The sequence below is a fragment of the Octopus sinensis genome, linkage group LG24, assembly GCF_006345805.1.
Source record: "Octopus sinensis linkage group LG24, ASM634580v1, whole genome shotgun sequence".
NCBI lineage: Eukaryota > Metazoa > Mollusca > Cephalopoda > Octopoda > Octopodidae > Octopus > Octopus sinensis.
Genome location: NC_043020.1, coordinates 27,101,395 through 27,119,349, shown reverse-complemented (window position 1 = coordinate 27,119,349; position 17,955 = coordinate 27,101,395). Strand labels below are relative to the sequence as shown.

The window sequence follows — 17,955 nt, the reverse complement described above, 5'->3', positions numbered from 1 at the left end:
CATCTTGGGCAAGTGTCTTCTACTATAGCCTCAGGCCGACCAAAGCCTTGTGAGTGGATTTGGTAGACGGAAACTGAAAAAAGCCCGTCGTATATATGCGTGAATGTGTTTGTCTCCCTAGCATTGCTTGACAACCGATGCTGGTGTGTTTATCTCCCCGTTACTTAGCGGTTCGGCAAAAGAGACCGACAGAATAAGTACTGGGCTTACAAAAGAATAAGTCCTGGGGTCGACTTGCTCGATTAAAGGCGGTGCTCCAGCATGGCCGCAGTCAAATGACTGAAACAAGTAAAAGAGAAAGAGATATAGCCCATTGTTGTACCATTCGAAACTTTTTATTCTTTACAAATGCTAAATATTGTTAACATAATTTTGAAGTCTGTGTTGTGTGTGTGGGGGGCTTTAGCTGATCTGGAGAAGGGCATTTACCAAGCTACTACAATCTGTAACCTGGTGATGTTTTAAGAAAACTAGCTGTAGACAGATGAAAGGCTTCAGAGACCCCAATCAAGCCAAATACCTATTTCTTTATTACCCACAAGGAGCTAAACACAGAGGGGACAAACAAGGACAGACATAGGTATTAAGTCAATTACATTGACCCCAGTGTGTAACTGGTACTTAATTTATCGACTCCGAAAGGATGAAAGGCAAAGTCGAACTAGGCGGAATTTGAACTCACAACGTAACGGCAGACGAAATACCGCTAAGCATTTTTCCCGGCGTGCTAACGTTTCTGCCGAGAATTGCCAAAGAATTCAGTGAGGAATTTAGCATGTAAGTGTTTTACAGGATTCGGTTCCAAACGCACAGTAGCCTACTTTATCACTGGCTCTTCAAGATCATAATGCATTTTAAGACTGGCTTTCCATGGGAACTGCTGTGTGCTGGTGACCTAGTTCTCATAGCCAAGTAAGAAATTCCAGAAATGGAAGCAAAGCCGAGAGTCAAGAAAGCTAAGGAAAACTTGCAACGACAAAAGTTTTAGTTAGCAGGAAAGAAGACTTGGATTCTGTTGTGATTTGCAGTGCGGCCAAGTTTGGTGTTGCAGAACAGTTAGTAATTCCACATGGTTTATCTAATGTAAACTAGGAGTGTATCGGAACAGAGGCAAGTTGGCAGAGAAGGAAGATTTTACTTATTATATGTGCCAGATGTACAGAAGTAGCTAGCAGTAAGAGAACCTGTGAAATAAATTCTTTCAAATACCTGGAAGGCCTCTGAGAAGTAATTGATAGCTTTTTCTTATTCAGGTGGCCTAATTAACACAAAGGTATTTACTCCAAAACACAGAACCCAGAGTATCGGTGTGGAGAATGTTTAGGGAGTTATTACTGATGCTGACAACTAAGAAATTTTCTCACAGAACAAAGTGTAGACTGCATGACACCTGTGCACCGAGTGCAGCAAAATTTAGGCACTGAATGTAGAGAAAATGTGAAGACTGGAGAGGCATGGAAGCCTGCAGGTTCCTCTGGATGTGTAATATCAATATGCAGGGATGGCTGTGTGGTAAGAAGCTTGCTTCTCAACCACATGGTTCCGAGTTCAGTCCCACTGTGTGTGGGGCAAGTGTCTTATAAACTTGGTTGACTAAAGCCAGCTGTGCATGTATATATATATGTGTGTGTGTGTGTGTTCCCACCACCACTTCACAACCGGTGTTGGTGTGTTTACGTTCATCATTTAATGGTTCAGCAAAAGAGACCATCATCAGTTAACGTGTTTGATAGGAGCTGGTAAGGCTGGAGAGCTGCACCAAGCTTCAATTGTTTGTTTTGACATGGTTTCTATGGTTGAATGCCCTTCCTAATGCCAACCACTTTACAAGGTGGACTGGGTGCTTAATACGTGGCACCGGCACTAGTGGTTTATACACAGCACCCGCATGGGTGCCCTTTAAATGGCACCAATGGAATAAGCAACAGGATTAAATGAAAAAACAAGTACTAGGGTTGATTCGTTAAACTAAAATTCTTCAAGGTGGTGCCCCAGCATGGCCACAGTCTAATGACAGAAGCAAGTAAAAAGATAAAAGATGTATGAATGAGAAGCTTGCTTTCCCATCATGTAGTCTCAAGTTCAATCCTGCTGCATGGCAGCTTGAGCAAGTGTCATTTACTATAGCTCTGGGCTGACCAAAGCCTTGTGAGAGGAAAGTGAAAGAAGCCCATTGTGTATACATATGTGAGTGTGCACAATTGGCAAGTCATCATGTGATGGTTTCAAATGAGCCCCACCATCATACCAGCAAGGTTGTTTGTTTTCATTCTTCCATGGAAAATGTACCTGGACATGGAGAAATATTACCTTTCTGGGAAACAGATGATGGCTGCTGACAGGAAGGGCATCCAACCATAGAAAATCTGCCTCAACAAATTCCATCTGGCACATACAAGGATGGAAAAGTGGACATTAAATGATGGTGGTGATTCTGGCAAGTAAGGGAGACAATATTGAATGTGTTCCAGTTTTATTCTCTCTCCTCAGCTAAGTACTGACTTTACTGTAGTTTCTGAAGTAGCAATGGAAAAAAACCCACCGAGATGTTTGTTATAGTGCAGAAGTAGGTAGGCTTAGACAATTAACATATTTGGGAGATTAAATTACCGAGAGAAACCTACTCAAAGACACATCTGTATGACAAAACAAGAGTTAAAGTTGGTGCTACACACAGAATGTCGTTAACATAATAATTTAATTAAGAACTGACTGTGCAGTGAGGGAAAAGGCTAAGATAGTGATGATTACAGCTGGGGGAAAGACAAAACAACGACCACCAATGCTGCAACTTGAGAACAAAACATTAATGTACAGGAAATACTGTAGTTGGTGACAGAAGGGGGATGAGGTTTGTGTGAGTGAACGTGGGCAAGCAACGCAGCATTCTCACACGTTTACATATCCAATTATAAAACAAAGCAACCACGGAGCCAGCCTCTGCTTGATTGTTTGACATGCTAGAAATAACAGTAGCCGAATCTCTCAAATAATAAACACTCTACAAGCTTTAACAAAAAAAAAGGGGAAAGAAAAAGAAAAAGAAAAGAAAAATGAGGAGGGACATGTCGGACAACAATATTGTTGTTTAAGATGTATACAGACAGGATAGTCATGTCTGGAATACCAAGTTTGCTTGAGCACAGTCGACTTATGTTTTAAACTACAGGATGCCTCGTTAAACCAAGATTAAAAAAAACAAGGCTACTTAATTATAAATATACATTTAATGAACATATGTACACATTATTAGATGGGCAGTGACATCATTTAATGTCTGCTTTCCATGCTGGCATGGGCTGGTGAGGCCAGAGGCCACAGCAGGCTCCAATGTCTGTTCTGACATGATTTCTACAGCTGGCTGCCCTTCCTAACACCATATGTATGTATATACAACAATGGGAACAAGTTAATAAGTTTACTTCCCAATCACATGGTTTTAACTTCAGTCCCGTTGTCTGACACCTTGGGAAAGTGTCTTCTACTATCACCCCAGGCTGCGAGTAGATTTGGTAGATGGAAACTGAAAGAAGCCCATTGTATATGTATGTTTCTTTCCTATTATATATTTTTGAGATGAGGAATTATGTACATTATTTACAATGGATGGATAGGCTTTGGGTAACAGAAAATACAGGAGGATCAGTTAATTAGGATTTTATTCAAGATATTCCCCTCCCAGATTCACACACTTATTGCAGCGGTCCTTCAGATTTTCTAAGCCCTGTAAAAGAACTCAGAAGGTTAGGCCTCAGACCAGGCCTTTTACGATACCCTTAAAGTCAGGAACTTTTCAGTGCCTCCTCATATGGATGTATGTATGCATATATCTGTGTGTGGAGGGGCAAACTATGAGCGTATGAAAATAAAAATCAGCTCCAATAAAACCCGTAAACAATGGAAATACCTACCCCCAGTTACACAGTGACAATGCAATTTATTCTGGCAGTTATAATAGTAATTATGCAGTGAAACACAGCCTGTGTATGTGGAGGAATAATTTCACACATCTGTACATTAAACATAGCAATACAATCTCTTTCAGATGCTTGTGTTTTGATATTTACTAGTTCAGGCTATACAGTCAGTGACCTTATATTTAAAAAATAACAGCAACTCACACACACAATGTAGCAACAATACACTCAAATACAAACCTCATTAGTTAGTGAAATAAATATTCACACACACACTCAAACTCCAGATGGTGATGGTTCTAACAGTTAGTAGTACAGCACACACACAAATGCCAATGGTATATCTCATCTTTTATTTGTTTCAGTCATTGGACTGCAGCCATACTGGAGCACTGCCCAGAAAGGTTTTCAGTTGAACAATCGACAAGTCCCGTAACCCCTTGAGGGGTCGTTGGGGACGCTGCAGTCATGCAGTATATCTAGGGCAAGAAAGCCCAGCAGAGGCCATCCCCCTCCAGGCTAAACACATTTCTATAGCAGAATGGACTGGAGCAATGTGAAATAAAGTGCTTGGCTCAAGAACACAACACACTGCCTGGTCCAGGAATGGAAACCACAATCTTACGACTGCGAGTCCAACAATCTTTCAACTAAGCCATGCCCATCCAGTTTTACAAAGAGGACCCCGATGTTTATTTTTTCAAAACCTGGCATTTATTCTACTAGCCTGTGTTATCAACCACTGAGTTACAGGGACGTAAACAAACCAACACTGGTTGTCAAGTGGTGGGAAAAAACACATACATGATGAATTTCTTTCAGTTTCTATCAACCAAATCCACTCACAAGGTTTTAGCTGGCCCAGGGCTATAATACAAAACACTTGCCCAAGGTGCCATGCAGTGCTCCAGCATGGTCACAGTAAAATGACTGAAAGAATAATATATATATATATATTATATATATATATATATATATATATTATATATATATATATATATAATTTACTTTCAACACATACCAGTTTAGTACACGAAGTCCCAGACGGTTGATATCAAAACATATTTAAAACACATTTGAATTAGTGTCAGACCCCTACTGATTTAAACTTTACCTGATCACAAACACACACACACAAATCTACATTACATTGTATTTTGCTTTTGTTCGGTAGCCTCCATTGTACTCCTCTGCCAGGAACATAATGGAAATTTTATCTCCTAGTAGCACAAGGTTTTTCTATTTTTAAATCCCACACATGTCTGTCATTCCTGACTTTGTTCCACATCCGCTCTGAGCTTTTAGCTTCTGATCTTTAGGAGTCGTCCCATTTTCCCCCACCACGTTGCGTGACTTGTCACAAGTGCACATGGTGCTATAGGTTATATATATATATATATTTCTTTACTACCCACAAGGGGCTAAACACAGAGGGGACAAACAAGGACAGACAAATGGATTAAGTCGATTACATCGACCCCAGTGCATAACTGGTACTTAATATATCAACCTCGGAAGGATGAAAGGCAAAGTTGGCCTCGGCGGAATTTGAACTCAGAACGTAGCGGCAGACGAAATATCTATTTCTTTACTACCCACAAGGGGCTAAACACAGAGGGGACAAACAAGGACAGACAAATGGATTAAGTCGATTACATCGACCCCAGTGCATAACTGGTACTTAATATATCAACCTCGGAAGGATGAAAGGCAAAGTTGGCCTCGGCGGAATTTGAACTCAGAACGTAGCGGCAGACGAAATATCTATTTCTTTACTACCCACAAGGGGCTAAACACAGAGGGGACAAACAAGGACAGACAAATGGATTAAGTCGATTACATCGACCCCAGTGCGTAACTGGTACTTAATTTATCAACCCCGGAAGGATGAAAGGCAAAGTCGACCTCGGCGGAATTTGAACTCAGAACGTAGCGGCAGACAAAATACCTATTTCTTTGCTACCCACAAGGGGCTAAACACAGAGGGGACAAACAAGGACAGACAAACAGATTAAGTCGATTACATCGAACCCCAGTGCGTAACTGGTACTAATTTATCAACCCCGAAAGGATGAAAGGCAAAGTCAGCCTCGGCGGAATTTGAACCCAGAACGTAACGGCAGACGAAATACCATTAAGTATTTCGCCCAGCAAGCTAACGTTTCTGCCAGCTCGCCACCTTCATGGTGCTATAGGTTATACATACATACACACATATCTAAGTACGTCTGTATATGCATGACAGATTGACAAAATATTTCGAGGATTCACCATTAAGATCGCCCAAAAACCAACATATATATACACATTTACATGTCTACATGTCATAGATATAGACACACACACACACATACATAAGAAGACATACACATGCATGTATACATAATATATACATACAGACACACATATCTATATATATATATATAAAGCTGAAGTGGTCTGTGTACGGCTGGTTAATTTTTTATATTTTATATTTCTTTCATGCCTATTAGAGTAACTTCCCTTTTATTCAATGTTTTTTTTTTCTCATAGCGTCTATCGTCCAAATAGCCGATGAAAATGCCTCGAAGCTTTCAGCTCCGGCATTTGAAACTCTGAGTTCTATTATGACAACTTACTGATGGTCCTATACTACACACCAGTGCTTTTCAAACTTTTTGCTGGAGCAGAACCCCAAGGAAACATTCCACTGGCTCGAGGAACCCCTGTGCAATAATTTAATAGTCTTATGCACACATATCTGCACAGGAGACTTAAAAATTACTGCCGATTTTAGCAGTTTTGTAAAATCTTGCAGAACCCCGTTGGACTGTACTGGCGGAACCCTGGTTGAAAACCACTGCTACACACACACACACACATTCCAGTATTATCCTTCATGTAGATGAAAATAAGAGAAATTCAGAGCTGAACCAGTCACTACTGTTCCAATGTTATAATAATTAAACCATAGATGTCGGTGTATACTCACAGTCAGCCAGAGCCTGCTTTCAAACGACAAACTAATGTGATTTCTACTGTCACAAAAACCAGCCAACAGACAGTCGTAGGCAATTAATCGGCAGCTGTCTAATTACCTCACTCGGCACAAAGTAATTATTGAAATGTTATTCAAGCCAGTAGTAAATCTCGTGTTAAAAATGATAATGACAGATGTTACTGGAGCCACCAACATCAATTTAGGAGGAGACAAACCAGTAAGAGAACCTCTTCGTGACTGCTTGACCTCACAGACACAACAGCTAAATCTTTGAAGTGTACAAACAACAAGTCCTCGACGATCAATACATGACTGTGAGAAGCGTAGGTGGTCATAGCTAGAATACACCATGATCATTATCAATTTAATGTCCACTTCTTGTGCCTGTATGGGTCAGACGAAATTTGCTATGGTAAATTTTCTATGGCTGGGATGGCCTTCCTGTTGTGAACTCTCACCCGTTTCAAACTAAGGTAATGTTTCCCCATGGGCAGATATGTTTTCACAGGAAACTGTGAAAAGCACCTCTGTTGGGGCCACGTAAAAGGCACTCATGCTGGGGGCCATGTAGAAAGCCCCTGGACAGCACAACGTAAAATGCACCCAACATAGAAATTACTCAGTACACTTTGTGAAATGGTTGGTGTTAAGAAGGGCATCCAGTGGTAGAAACCATGCCAAAACTGACAAGCAGAACCTGGTGCAGCCCTCTGGCTTGCTAGCTCCTGTCAAACCGTTCAACCCCTAGCATGGACATTAAATGATGATGGTGATTGTGTGTGTGTTTAATATAGTGGAATTTCAATTTACCAAGTTTGCAATGCAATAAGGAAATCTGAATAAAATCAAGTAGTGGTTAAATACTGGGGGCTAATGCTATTGACTAAAAAACCCTCCTTTCAGAATTGCTGACCTTGTGCCTAAATCAGGAAAAACTATTATCATTGTCATTATCATCATTATTCAAAAATACAAAACCTGTTCTTGTAAATAGTCATGCCCCCAAAAAGAAATATTCTATGCAGTGACGTGAACTATATACTGCGGTAAAATCAATTATCATAAATATTTCTCAGAGAATTTTAAGGAAATCTGTGCCATGAGAACAGAATAATTTAGAAACTCCCTTTCTATCCCATAAAAGCAGAGAAAAAAAATTATAAAAAACACAATATTTAATCTAAAAAAAAAAAAAATGTTAATTTTGGTTCTTTTTGTTTTACTCAATGTATTTACTAGTGTAAATAAGGCACTATTCCCCTTCACTAAAAAAAATTTTTTTTTAATCTAAAAACCCCGCCCCACACCCTGTTCTATATTATACGTTTTAGTCCTATATTATATGCTTTAATGCACTGGAAACTTTTTTTCTCCTCTCGAATATGCGCTCCGCTGAAATTATGGTGCAACTAATGTGCCTGAACGTCTTTTGTGCCATCAAACACAGTAATTAAAACCACACACACACACATACACAGTGCTGACTTTTAATTTAAGTTCAGCGTGCAATCTTTCTTTTTATTTGATTTATTAATTTAATTATTTTCTTTCTTTTTATTTTTTTCCATACACAAACAATCCAGCTGCTGAGTATCAAAAGAAAAACGGAACATTTCTTCTTCTTCAAAGACTACTGCTGTAGAATTTACCATAATTTGAATCAATAAATTTTCTATTACCAGATTTACGGCAGTTTTATGCCTGCATTTAAAATCACTAATTGTCTGACTCCAGCGTCAAGAACTGTTTGAAAAAAAGGAAATTAGCCGGCTTTAAATGCCATTTCTTCTTTTGTTATATAACTTGCTCAACTATTTTAAACAGAAAAAAAATACTACTTCTACACTGTCTGTCTGCCTGTCTGTTGGTGCTATAGCTATTCATGTCTTATCGGAACACACAAAATCTATGCCAGTCTCCCTAACCAAATAGCAAGTATTTGCATAAATTTTTTTTTTCATAATTGATGTTTCAAGTCCAGTCAGAAACTGTGTAGAAGTCCATCATGTGTGTTTATATATATATATCTATATGTGTGTGTGTGTGTGTGTGTGTGTGTGTGGAGGCACAATGGCTCACATATATATATTAGTCATTCCACCATCCGAATCGTGGCCAATGCCAGTGCTGACTTGACTGGCTTCCGTGCCGGTGGCACGTAAAAAGCACCAATCCGATCGTGGCTGTTGCCAGCCTCGCCTGGCACCTGTGCAGGTGGCACGTAAAAAGCACCCACTACACTCACGGAGTGGTTGGCGTTAGGAAGGGCATCCAGCTGTAGAAACATTGCCAGATCAGACTGGAGCCTGGTGCAGCCTTCTGGCTTCCCAGATCCCCGGTCGAACCATCCAACCCATGCTAGCATGGAAAACGGACGTTAAACGATGATGATGTAACTTAACAGTTTGGCAAAAAGAAACTGATAAAATAAGTACCAAACTGAAGAAAAACCAAAAAATGTAAGCATTGGGATTGATTTGTTCAACTAAAACCTTTCAAGATGGAATCTGAAACATGTAAAGAATAACCGAAAGGTCAAGCGTCAGAGAAGAACCAAGAAAGTATGTTATCTCTCAGAATTGCAGAGTACGAGACGAGACGGGATGAAGGTTAAACACAACAACAACAACAACAGTTGGAAAGAAGCAATAATGTAAACCTATCCAACCCAGGAGAGAATTGCCAAAAAATAAAAAAACGCCGATTTACTCTTTTACTCGTTTCAGTCATTTGACTGTGGCCATGCTGGAGCACCGCCTTTAGTTGAGCAAATTGACCCCAGGACTTATTCTTTGCAAGCCTAGTACTTATTCAATCGGTCTCTTTTGCCGAACTGCTAAGTTATGGGGACGTAAACACACCAGCATCGGTTGTCAAACGATGTTGGGGGGACAAACACAAACACATATATACGACGTGCTTCTTTCAGTTTCTGCCTACAAAATCCACTCACAAAGGCTTTGGTCGGCCCGAGGCTATAGTAGAAGACACTTGCCCAAGGTGCCACGCAGTGGGACTGAACCCGGAACCATGTGGTTGGTAAGCAAGCTACTTACAACACAGCCACCTCTACGCCTATGTTAATTATTTTTCAAAATCCAGCCTCACACAAACACACCTGAGCTTCATTAGCGCCAAACATTTAAGCAGAAAAATCAAGGAAGATGGAGAGAATTGCAAGTGACCGTAAATAAGTGAATAATAATAATTACAAAACAATACTAAAAAAAAGGGTAAATTAGTAGAATCAATAGAGCAGGGCACTGAGTAAAACGCTTTGTTGGTGTTTGTTCTAGTTCGCAGAATATCAAGTACATTGTTGAAATCAAGAGAATCCATAGAAAATGGAAAAACTAAAAGACACATATTACATAGTTTGGTTTCTAAAGTATGTAATATATAACTGGTTGATGTCAGTGCAGGTATGGTGGATGATATGATACAAAGAGCTGTAACATTGACAAACAGCAGAGTATATAGTGTATAATCAATGGTGATGTAGACGTTAGACATCGGTATAATGATTTATATACTAAATACAAACCAGTTTTATGGCGCTTTTGATACCAACTTGCTAGAGAGCAGAAACTTCCTCTGGTTCGCTTGTCCAAAGCTGATTGTTTTAAAATATCTCAAACGAAATTTCATGCAAGTGGCAAGTAAAGAAACACCGTTTCGACCCTGTGCTTGAGGAGACCTATTGAGTCAAGTACATCAACATCAAAAATCAATGGAAATTGTAGTTGTGATCCCTGTGCCGGTGGCACGTAAAAAGCACCATCTGAATGTGGCTGAATGTGGCTTCTGTGCCAGTGGCACATAAAAAGCACCAACCAAACGTGGCCGTTGCCAGCCTCGTCTGGCACCTGTGCCGGTGGCATGTAAAAAGCATCCACTACACTCGCGGAGTGGTTGGCATTAGGAAGGGCATCCAGCTGTAGAAGCACTGCCAGATCAGACTGGAGCCTGGTGTAGCCTTCTGGCTTCACAGACCCCGGTCGAACCGTCCAACCCATGCTAGCATGGAAAATGGACATTAAACAATGATGATGATGTGTTTTAAAATATGTCATAGGTGCAGCTGTGGCTGTATGGTCGAGAAGTCTGTTTCCTGACCATATGGTTTCGGGTTCACTAGCACTGCATAGCACCTTGACCAAGAGCTGACCAAAGCCTCACTGGGAGAGGATTTGGTAGACAGAAACTGAAAGACGCTTGTACATATGTGTGCATTTCTGTGCAGCTTTGTCTTGATGTTAGGGGCATTTGTAAATGAGCATTACCATCATACAAGCAATGTTTTTTTTTTTGTTTCCAGTCTTCCAGGTCTATCTTGCTTGGAAACAGGTGAGGACTGGCAACAGGAAGGACATCCAGTCACAGAAAATCTGTTTCAACCTGCTCTGTCTGACCCATGCAATCATGGAAAAGTGCACATTATGATGATGATGATGATGATGATGATGGTGATTCGCAACTAATTTGAATACTGGAGAAATGAGTTGATTATTCTAAATTATTTAAAACACACGGCTTCTATAGTTTCATGAGAAATATGCTTTTCAGAAGTTTCACCCTTTCGATACCAACCCAGCTGAAACCGCCTCTGGCTCCGTAGTATAAACGTCATTCTCAAAAGTTCTGAATTAAAATCTTCCACCAAACCTTAGTCACAATTTATGTTCCTAACACTAGCTTAACGATAACTAAGTTATTTTACTAAATTCTGCTATACTCAAAATTAATTGGAAGAAACACAGAACATCTCAACAGAAATATGGTAACAAAAGGGTTAAAATATATAATAGAGAAACGATTCTAGACCCTTTTGATACCAACCCAGCCGAAACCAGCTCTGGCTCTGTAGTACAAATGTCTTGTTTTCAAAAGTTCTGAATTAAAATCTTCCTCCAAACCTTAGTCACAATTTATGTTCCTAACACTAACTGAATGATAATACTAAGTTATTTTACTAAACACTGCTATACTCAAAATTAATTGAAAGAAACACAGAACATCTCAACAGAAATATGGTAACAAAAGGGTTAATAATAAAGCTCTCAAAGTTAGGCTTCCTGTCTTCCCAAACACTTCAAAATTTTTCTTTTTATCTGAAACAGAAGAACTTATATATCTGATGTCAAACAAAGCCCACCCAAATCTGCAAACTATATTAAATATGTAGTGCTATTATATACTAGAGCTACTGTAATCTCTTAAAAGTTGTGTAGCCTAATATAGGTCAATGCGTAAAGCCATGCTACGTGCAGCGTCTACTCACAAGTCCCGTCTAGCAGCAGATCAGCACTGATTGAGTTATGAGCAACAAACAGTTATTCCAGCAGCGACCATCTTAGAAACTTATTGAAGAATAATCATCAAAAGTGCCTTCTTTTCTCAAGGTAGTGGGACATAATTTTGACGGAGGTTTCACTGCTGTTGTTTCAGATGAGAATTATGATGTTGCAGAAATTTAATCCTCTACAGTAATCCCTTGCCATATCACAGTTCACCCATCGTGGTTTATCATTTAAGCTTAGGGTTTATTATTTAAGCATAGTGTTGTTTTTGCATTTATAATAAAATAAATATATAAAATAAATAAATAGGCGCAGGAGTGGCTGTGTGGTAAGTAGCTTGCTTACCAACCACACGGTTCCGGGTTCAGTCCCACTGCGTGGCACCTTGGGCAAGTGTCTTCTACTGTAGCCTCGGGCCGACCAAAGCCTTGTGAGTGGATTTGGTAGACGGAAACTGAAAGAAGCTCGTCGTATATATATATACATAAGGCGGCGAGCTGGCAGAAACGTTAGCGCCCCGGGCGAAATGCTTAGCGGTATTTCGTCTAACGTTATGTTCTGAGTTCAAATTCCGCCGAGGTAGACTTTGCCTTTCATCCTTTCGGGGTAGATAAATAAAGTACCAGTTTCGCACTGGGGTCGATGTAATCGACTTAATCCATTTGTCTGTCCTTGTTTGTCCCCTCTATATTTAGCCCCTTGTGGGTAGTAAAGAAATATATATATATATATATATATGTGTGTGTGTGTTTGTCCCCCCCCCTCCAAACATCGCTTGACAACCGATGCTGGTGTGTTTACGTCCCCGTTACTTAGCGGTTCGGCAAAAGAGACCGATAGAATAAGTACTGGGCTTACAAAAGAATAAGTCCTGGGCTCGATTTGCTCGACTAAAAAAGGCGGTGCTCCAGCATGGCTGCAGTCAAATGACTGAAACAAGTAAAAGAGTAAAGAGTATACAGTACTGTTTCTACATATCGCATGGGGTTTTGGAACGCAACACCCACGATACTCAAGGGATTAGGGGTATTTCTGTTTAAAGTTTAAGATTTGACACAGAGAAAAGAGGAGAACAATTTTATATTAAAATTTATATTAAAGTATAAATAAACTTACATGTTCAAAGTTTTACTTCAATACATGAACATTAAAAAAATAAAACTTTTTTTCTTCAACTACCAAAATGCCAATCATGATACTAATTAACTACCATAGATCAAATATCGGTGTTACTATGGATAGGAAAACCCAATTAATATTTATTGATATGCAATTATGGTGTATGTATAAATTACACACACACACACAATCTGTTGGTTATGTGTGCTTAAATTTATTCAGTAAAACTTCTTTTTATAAAAAAAAAACATTTGTTTTTATGTATTTTTCTACATGGAAACTTTGTTTATATGCAAACTGTATGTGTCTGATAATTTTTCAGTAAAATTTCACCTTTCCCTTTGTGTTAAACTCACCTTGTGAAAATATTTTTCTTTTTGCAGTAAAACATAATTTCGAATCTTTATTTTCACATACAGAGAACTATTTACACCTATTTTAAAAAGTAAAATTTGCTTTATGTGTGATAAGAAGCTTGTTTACCAACCACATGGTTTCGGGTTCAGTCCCACTGTCTGGCACCTTGGGCAAGTGTCTTCTACTATAGTCTTGGGCCAACCAAAGCCTTGTGAGTGGATTTGGCAGATGGAAACTGAAGAAGCCCATTGTGTGTATGTATGTGTGTATATATACATACATATATATAATATCAAAGGGTAAAATTAATTAATTAAGAAGTAATCAATAAATTTTACCAAGTAGAATTCGGTATGAAAACAGGACCGCTAACACGGTAAATTTTAGTAATACTAATACTAATAAAAGGGTTCAGCAAAAGAATTGCTTCACCGCATACCGAAGTTCAGAAATAGCAGCCAAAATCTTAGCCATTTCTTCTACTTTAAAAAGGGTCTTCCAGAGAACCCAAAATACTTAAAGTTTAATCACACAGGCAGAGAGTAAAGCAAACGAAAATCAATCAATATCCGATCATACATACATATAAATATATATATAAATAAAACAAGACACCTATCTCCACTCCCTATACCTTTAATTTTTCAAATGGCACAAAATCACCTGCCACCTCAATACTAATCCCCACTCCTCACTCTCAACCGAGGGTTTTTTTTTGGCGTTACAAGGTATTTTGTGATCTTGATGGTGATAGTGCCACATAAAAAAACAACCCAGTACACTCTGTAAAGTGGTTGGCATTAGGAAGGGCATCAAGATGTAGAAACCATGTGGAAACCAGGCTCTTGGCCTTGCCAGTTCTGATCAAACTGTCCAACCCATGCCAGCATGGAAAGCAGATGTTAAATGATGATGATGATGGTATACGCCGGGCAATATTTCGTTCTGAGTTCAAATTCCGCCGAGGTCGACTTTGCCTTTCATCCTTTCGAGTTCGATAAACTAAGTACTAGTTACGCATTGGGGTTGATATAATCGACTTAATACCTATGTCTGTCCTTGTTTGTCCCCTCTGTGTTTAGCCCCTTGTGGGTATTAAAGAAATAGGTATATAAGAATTTACGATAAGCACAAGTCTGTATCCTAATCTCTCCTACATAACCAGTAATACGACTAGGTACAGTGGTAACCACACAACTAAACTGGAAGCAGACTAGATGATGATCGTTTACATGGAGCTCTAAGCTAAAAAGCAACAATCATACTTGTAACTATATACACAAGATATTCCAAACATATGTAAATTTTGCGCATTTTCAACTTGTTCTTTTTATTTTGCACACACACACATATAAGTATGTATGTGTACACATATACACACGCACAAATATACACATAAGTATATATAGACATATACAGGCACTTTGTGTGCGAATGAAAAATTAGAAAATAGGTTTCAAGCATGAAAGCAGGGTGTAGGATTCAGAAGGGGGCCATAGGTTGATTTAGGAAACATGTCTTAGAAAAATGAGAAAAAACCCCCAAAAAACAAACAAACAACAGAACTACTACAGGGTGACATACAGAGAGCAGGATGACCTCTCAATGGTGTCCACCTAATACATACAATGGCTACACAGAAGCTTCAGAGGGATGGATCTCAAGTAGGTTGATGTAGAAGGATTTCACATGTAACAGAAGCTCCAGAGCAGCTAGGAGTAGGGAGAACTCCAGAAATTAAATTTATCAAGCGCAGGAGTGGCTGTGTGGTAAGTAGCTTGCTAACCAACCACATGGTTCCAGGTTCAGTCCCACTGCCTGGCATCTTGGGCAAGTGTCTTCTGCTATAGCCCCGGACCGACCAATGCCTTGTGAGTGGACTTGGTAGACGGAAACTGAAAGAAGCCTGTCGTATATATATATGTGTGTGTGTATGTGTTTGTCCCCTTAGCATTGCTTGACAACCGATGCTGGTGTGTTTACGCCCCCATCACTTAGCGGTTCGGCAAAAAGAGACCGATAGAATAAGTACTGGGCTTACAAAGAATAAGTCCCGGGGTCGATTTGCTCGACTAAAGGCGGTGCTCCAGCATGGTCGCAGTCAAATGACTGAAACAAGTAAAAGAGTAACCGTTCAGAAGTAGCTGATAACCAATAACTGAGGTGACCACACTGACCAGTGGAGGTGGATGCTCTGAAAGCAATAATAGCCATCCATAATAAGGGCAAAAACTATAAAAGCTTTCTGAGTGAAGAGGAGGCTGTGTGATTGTGTCTAACCCTATTTTGTGGTGCTGACCCGCTGGGGGCTGTGGAAAGATCCAAGGAGGGGCTGAAGAAAAGTGGAGGTGATAAATGGGGTAGCCAAAAGGGGGCGATGTTACGTAAAAACAAAATAATGGCTTAATTCGGTTAAGCATTATTCGTGAAATGCATTTGTTTTAGAATTTGCCGCAGAAACTGGTCTGTGTTTGCAGTGGAGGTGGTGGAGAAGGGGGGGACAGCACAAGGAGTGTGGCCTGGGTTCCAAGTGGGCAGCAGCCCCAAAAGTTTGGGAACCACTGCTTTAGAATTTAAACTGGCTATGTCTTGCCCAAATATTCTACCTGTTTTATGCCTGAACCAGCCAGACCTGGCCTCTCACACCTACCCTACAATGCCACTCTAGAAAGACAAGGCTGCTGAATGTTGAGAATAAGGAAAAAACTGGAAAGAAGTGAGGGAGACATCTGTCAGCATGACAAATAATGCCAAAAAGAAAAACATGTCCAATCACCTATGCTAAGACGGAAAAGCAGATGTAAAAAATATATGTATGTATGTGTATATATATATATATATACATACACACACACACACATATATATATACATATATATATGTATGTATATGTAAAAAAATACAAACTGGGACAGGAACGCAAAACATTTAGAAGACGATACAAAAAACACGGACGGGACATTCGAAGCCTTCAATCTTCAGTCAAGAACCGGATCATCTTCGCAATTTCGGCTGATTAATCTTGAGATTGCTCCGATCTGGCCAGCCCCAAAGGAAAATCTAAGCCAAGTGCATTAGATTCCTCGGAAGAAAGCCTCGAATGTATACAAAACAAGGACGGAAAACAGGACGACGTAATATATATATATATATTACAGTGGCTGTGTGATAAGAAGCTTGCTTCCCAACCACATGGTTCCATGTTCAGTCCCACTGCGTGGCACCTTGCGCAAGTGTCTTCTACTATAGCCTCAGGCCAACCAAAGCCTTGTGAGTGGATTTGGTAGACGGAAACTGAAAGAAGCGTGTCGTGTGTGTATATATATATATATATATGTTGGTGTGTCTCTGTTTGTCCCCCCAACATCACTTGACAACCTATGCTGGTGTGTTTACAGCCCTGTAACTTGGCAAAAGAGACCGATAGAATAAGTACTAGGCTTACAAAGAGTAAGTCACGAGGTCGATATGCTTGACTAAAGGCGGTGCTTCAGCATGGCCACAGTCAAATGACTGAAATAAGTAAAAGAGTAAAATATATACAAGTATGTAGGTATGGCTATGTGTATAAGTTGGCTTCCCAACCATATGGGTTTCAGGTTCAGTCCCACTGCATGATACCTTGGGCAAACGTCTTCTCGTATAGCGCTAGGCAGACCAAAGAGCTTTTTGAGTGGATTTGGTAGATGGAAATTGAAAGAAACCCGTCGTACATGTCTATCTATAGAAATGTGTGTGTATACATGTGCGCAAGTGCTTGTCTCCTTGTCTTGATATTCATGACAATAGTAAACGAGTGTTATTATCATAGGAGCAGTTTCAATCATTTCCAATGTTCTGTGAAAACATGTCTAGCCACAGGGAAATGTTACCTTGCTTGGAAACAGGCGAAGGTTGGCAACAGGAAAGGCATCCAGCCGTAGAAAATCCATCTCACCGAGTTCCATCTGACTCGTGTGAGCATGGAAAAGATGGCATTAAAACAATGATGCAGACGATATAATTATGTAAACACACATGGCATCCAAGCTGGTGGCACATAAAAAGCACCATCCGAACTTAGCTGATGCCAGTGCCGCCTTGACTGGCTTCCATGCTGGTGGCACATAAAAAGCACCAATCCGATCGCGGCCGTTGCCACCCTCGCCTGGCACCTGTGTCGGTGGCACGTAAAAAGCACCCACTACACTCTAGGAGTGGTTGGCGTTAGGAAGGGCATCCAGCTGTAGAAACACTGCCTGGTGCAGCCTTCTGGCTTCCCAGATCCCCGGTTAAACCGTCC

At 40.0% G+C, this 17,955-nt stretch overlaps 1 protein-coding gene across 11 annotated transcripts in view; it reads right to left on the bottom strand.

Annotated features, from left to right (window-relative positions):
• Positions 1–17,955, bottom strand: part of LOC115223769 (RNA-binding protein 5) — a 101,056-nt gene that overhangs the window by 46,971 nt on the left and 36,130 nt on the right. The window contains exon 1 of one of the 11 annotated variants that reach the window (XM_036512910.1): positions 6,889–6,987. The exons of the other annotated variants lie outside the window; for them this stretch is intronic. The gene's annotated coding sequence lies outside the window, so the exon portion shown is untranslated. Of the gene's footprint in view, positions 1–6,888; positions 6,988–17,955 lie in introns of those variants that run through there. 11 annotated transcript variants of the gene reach the window in all.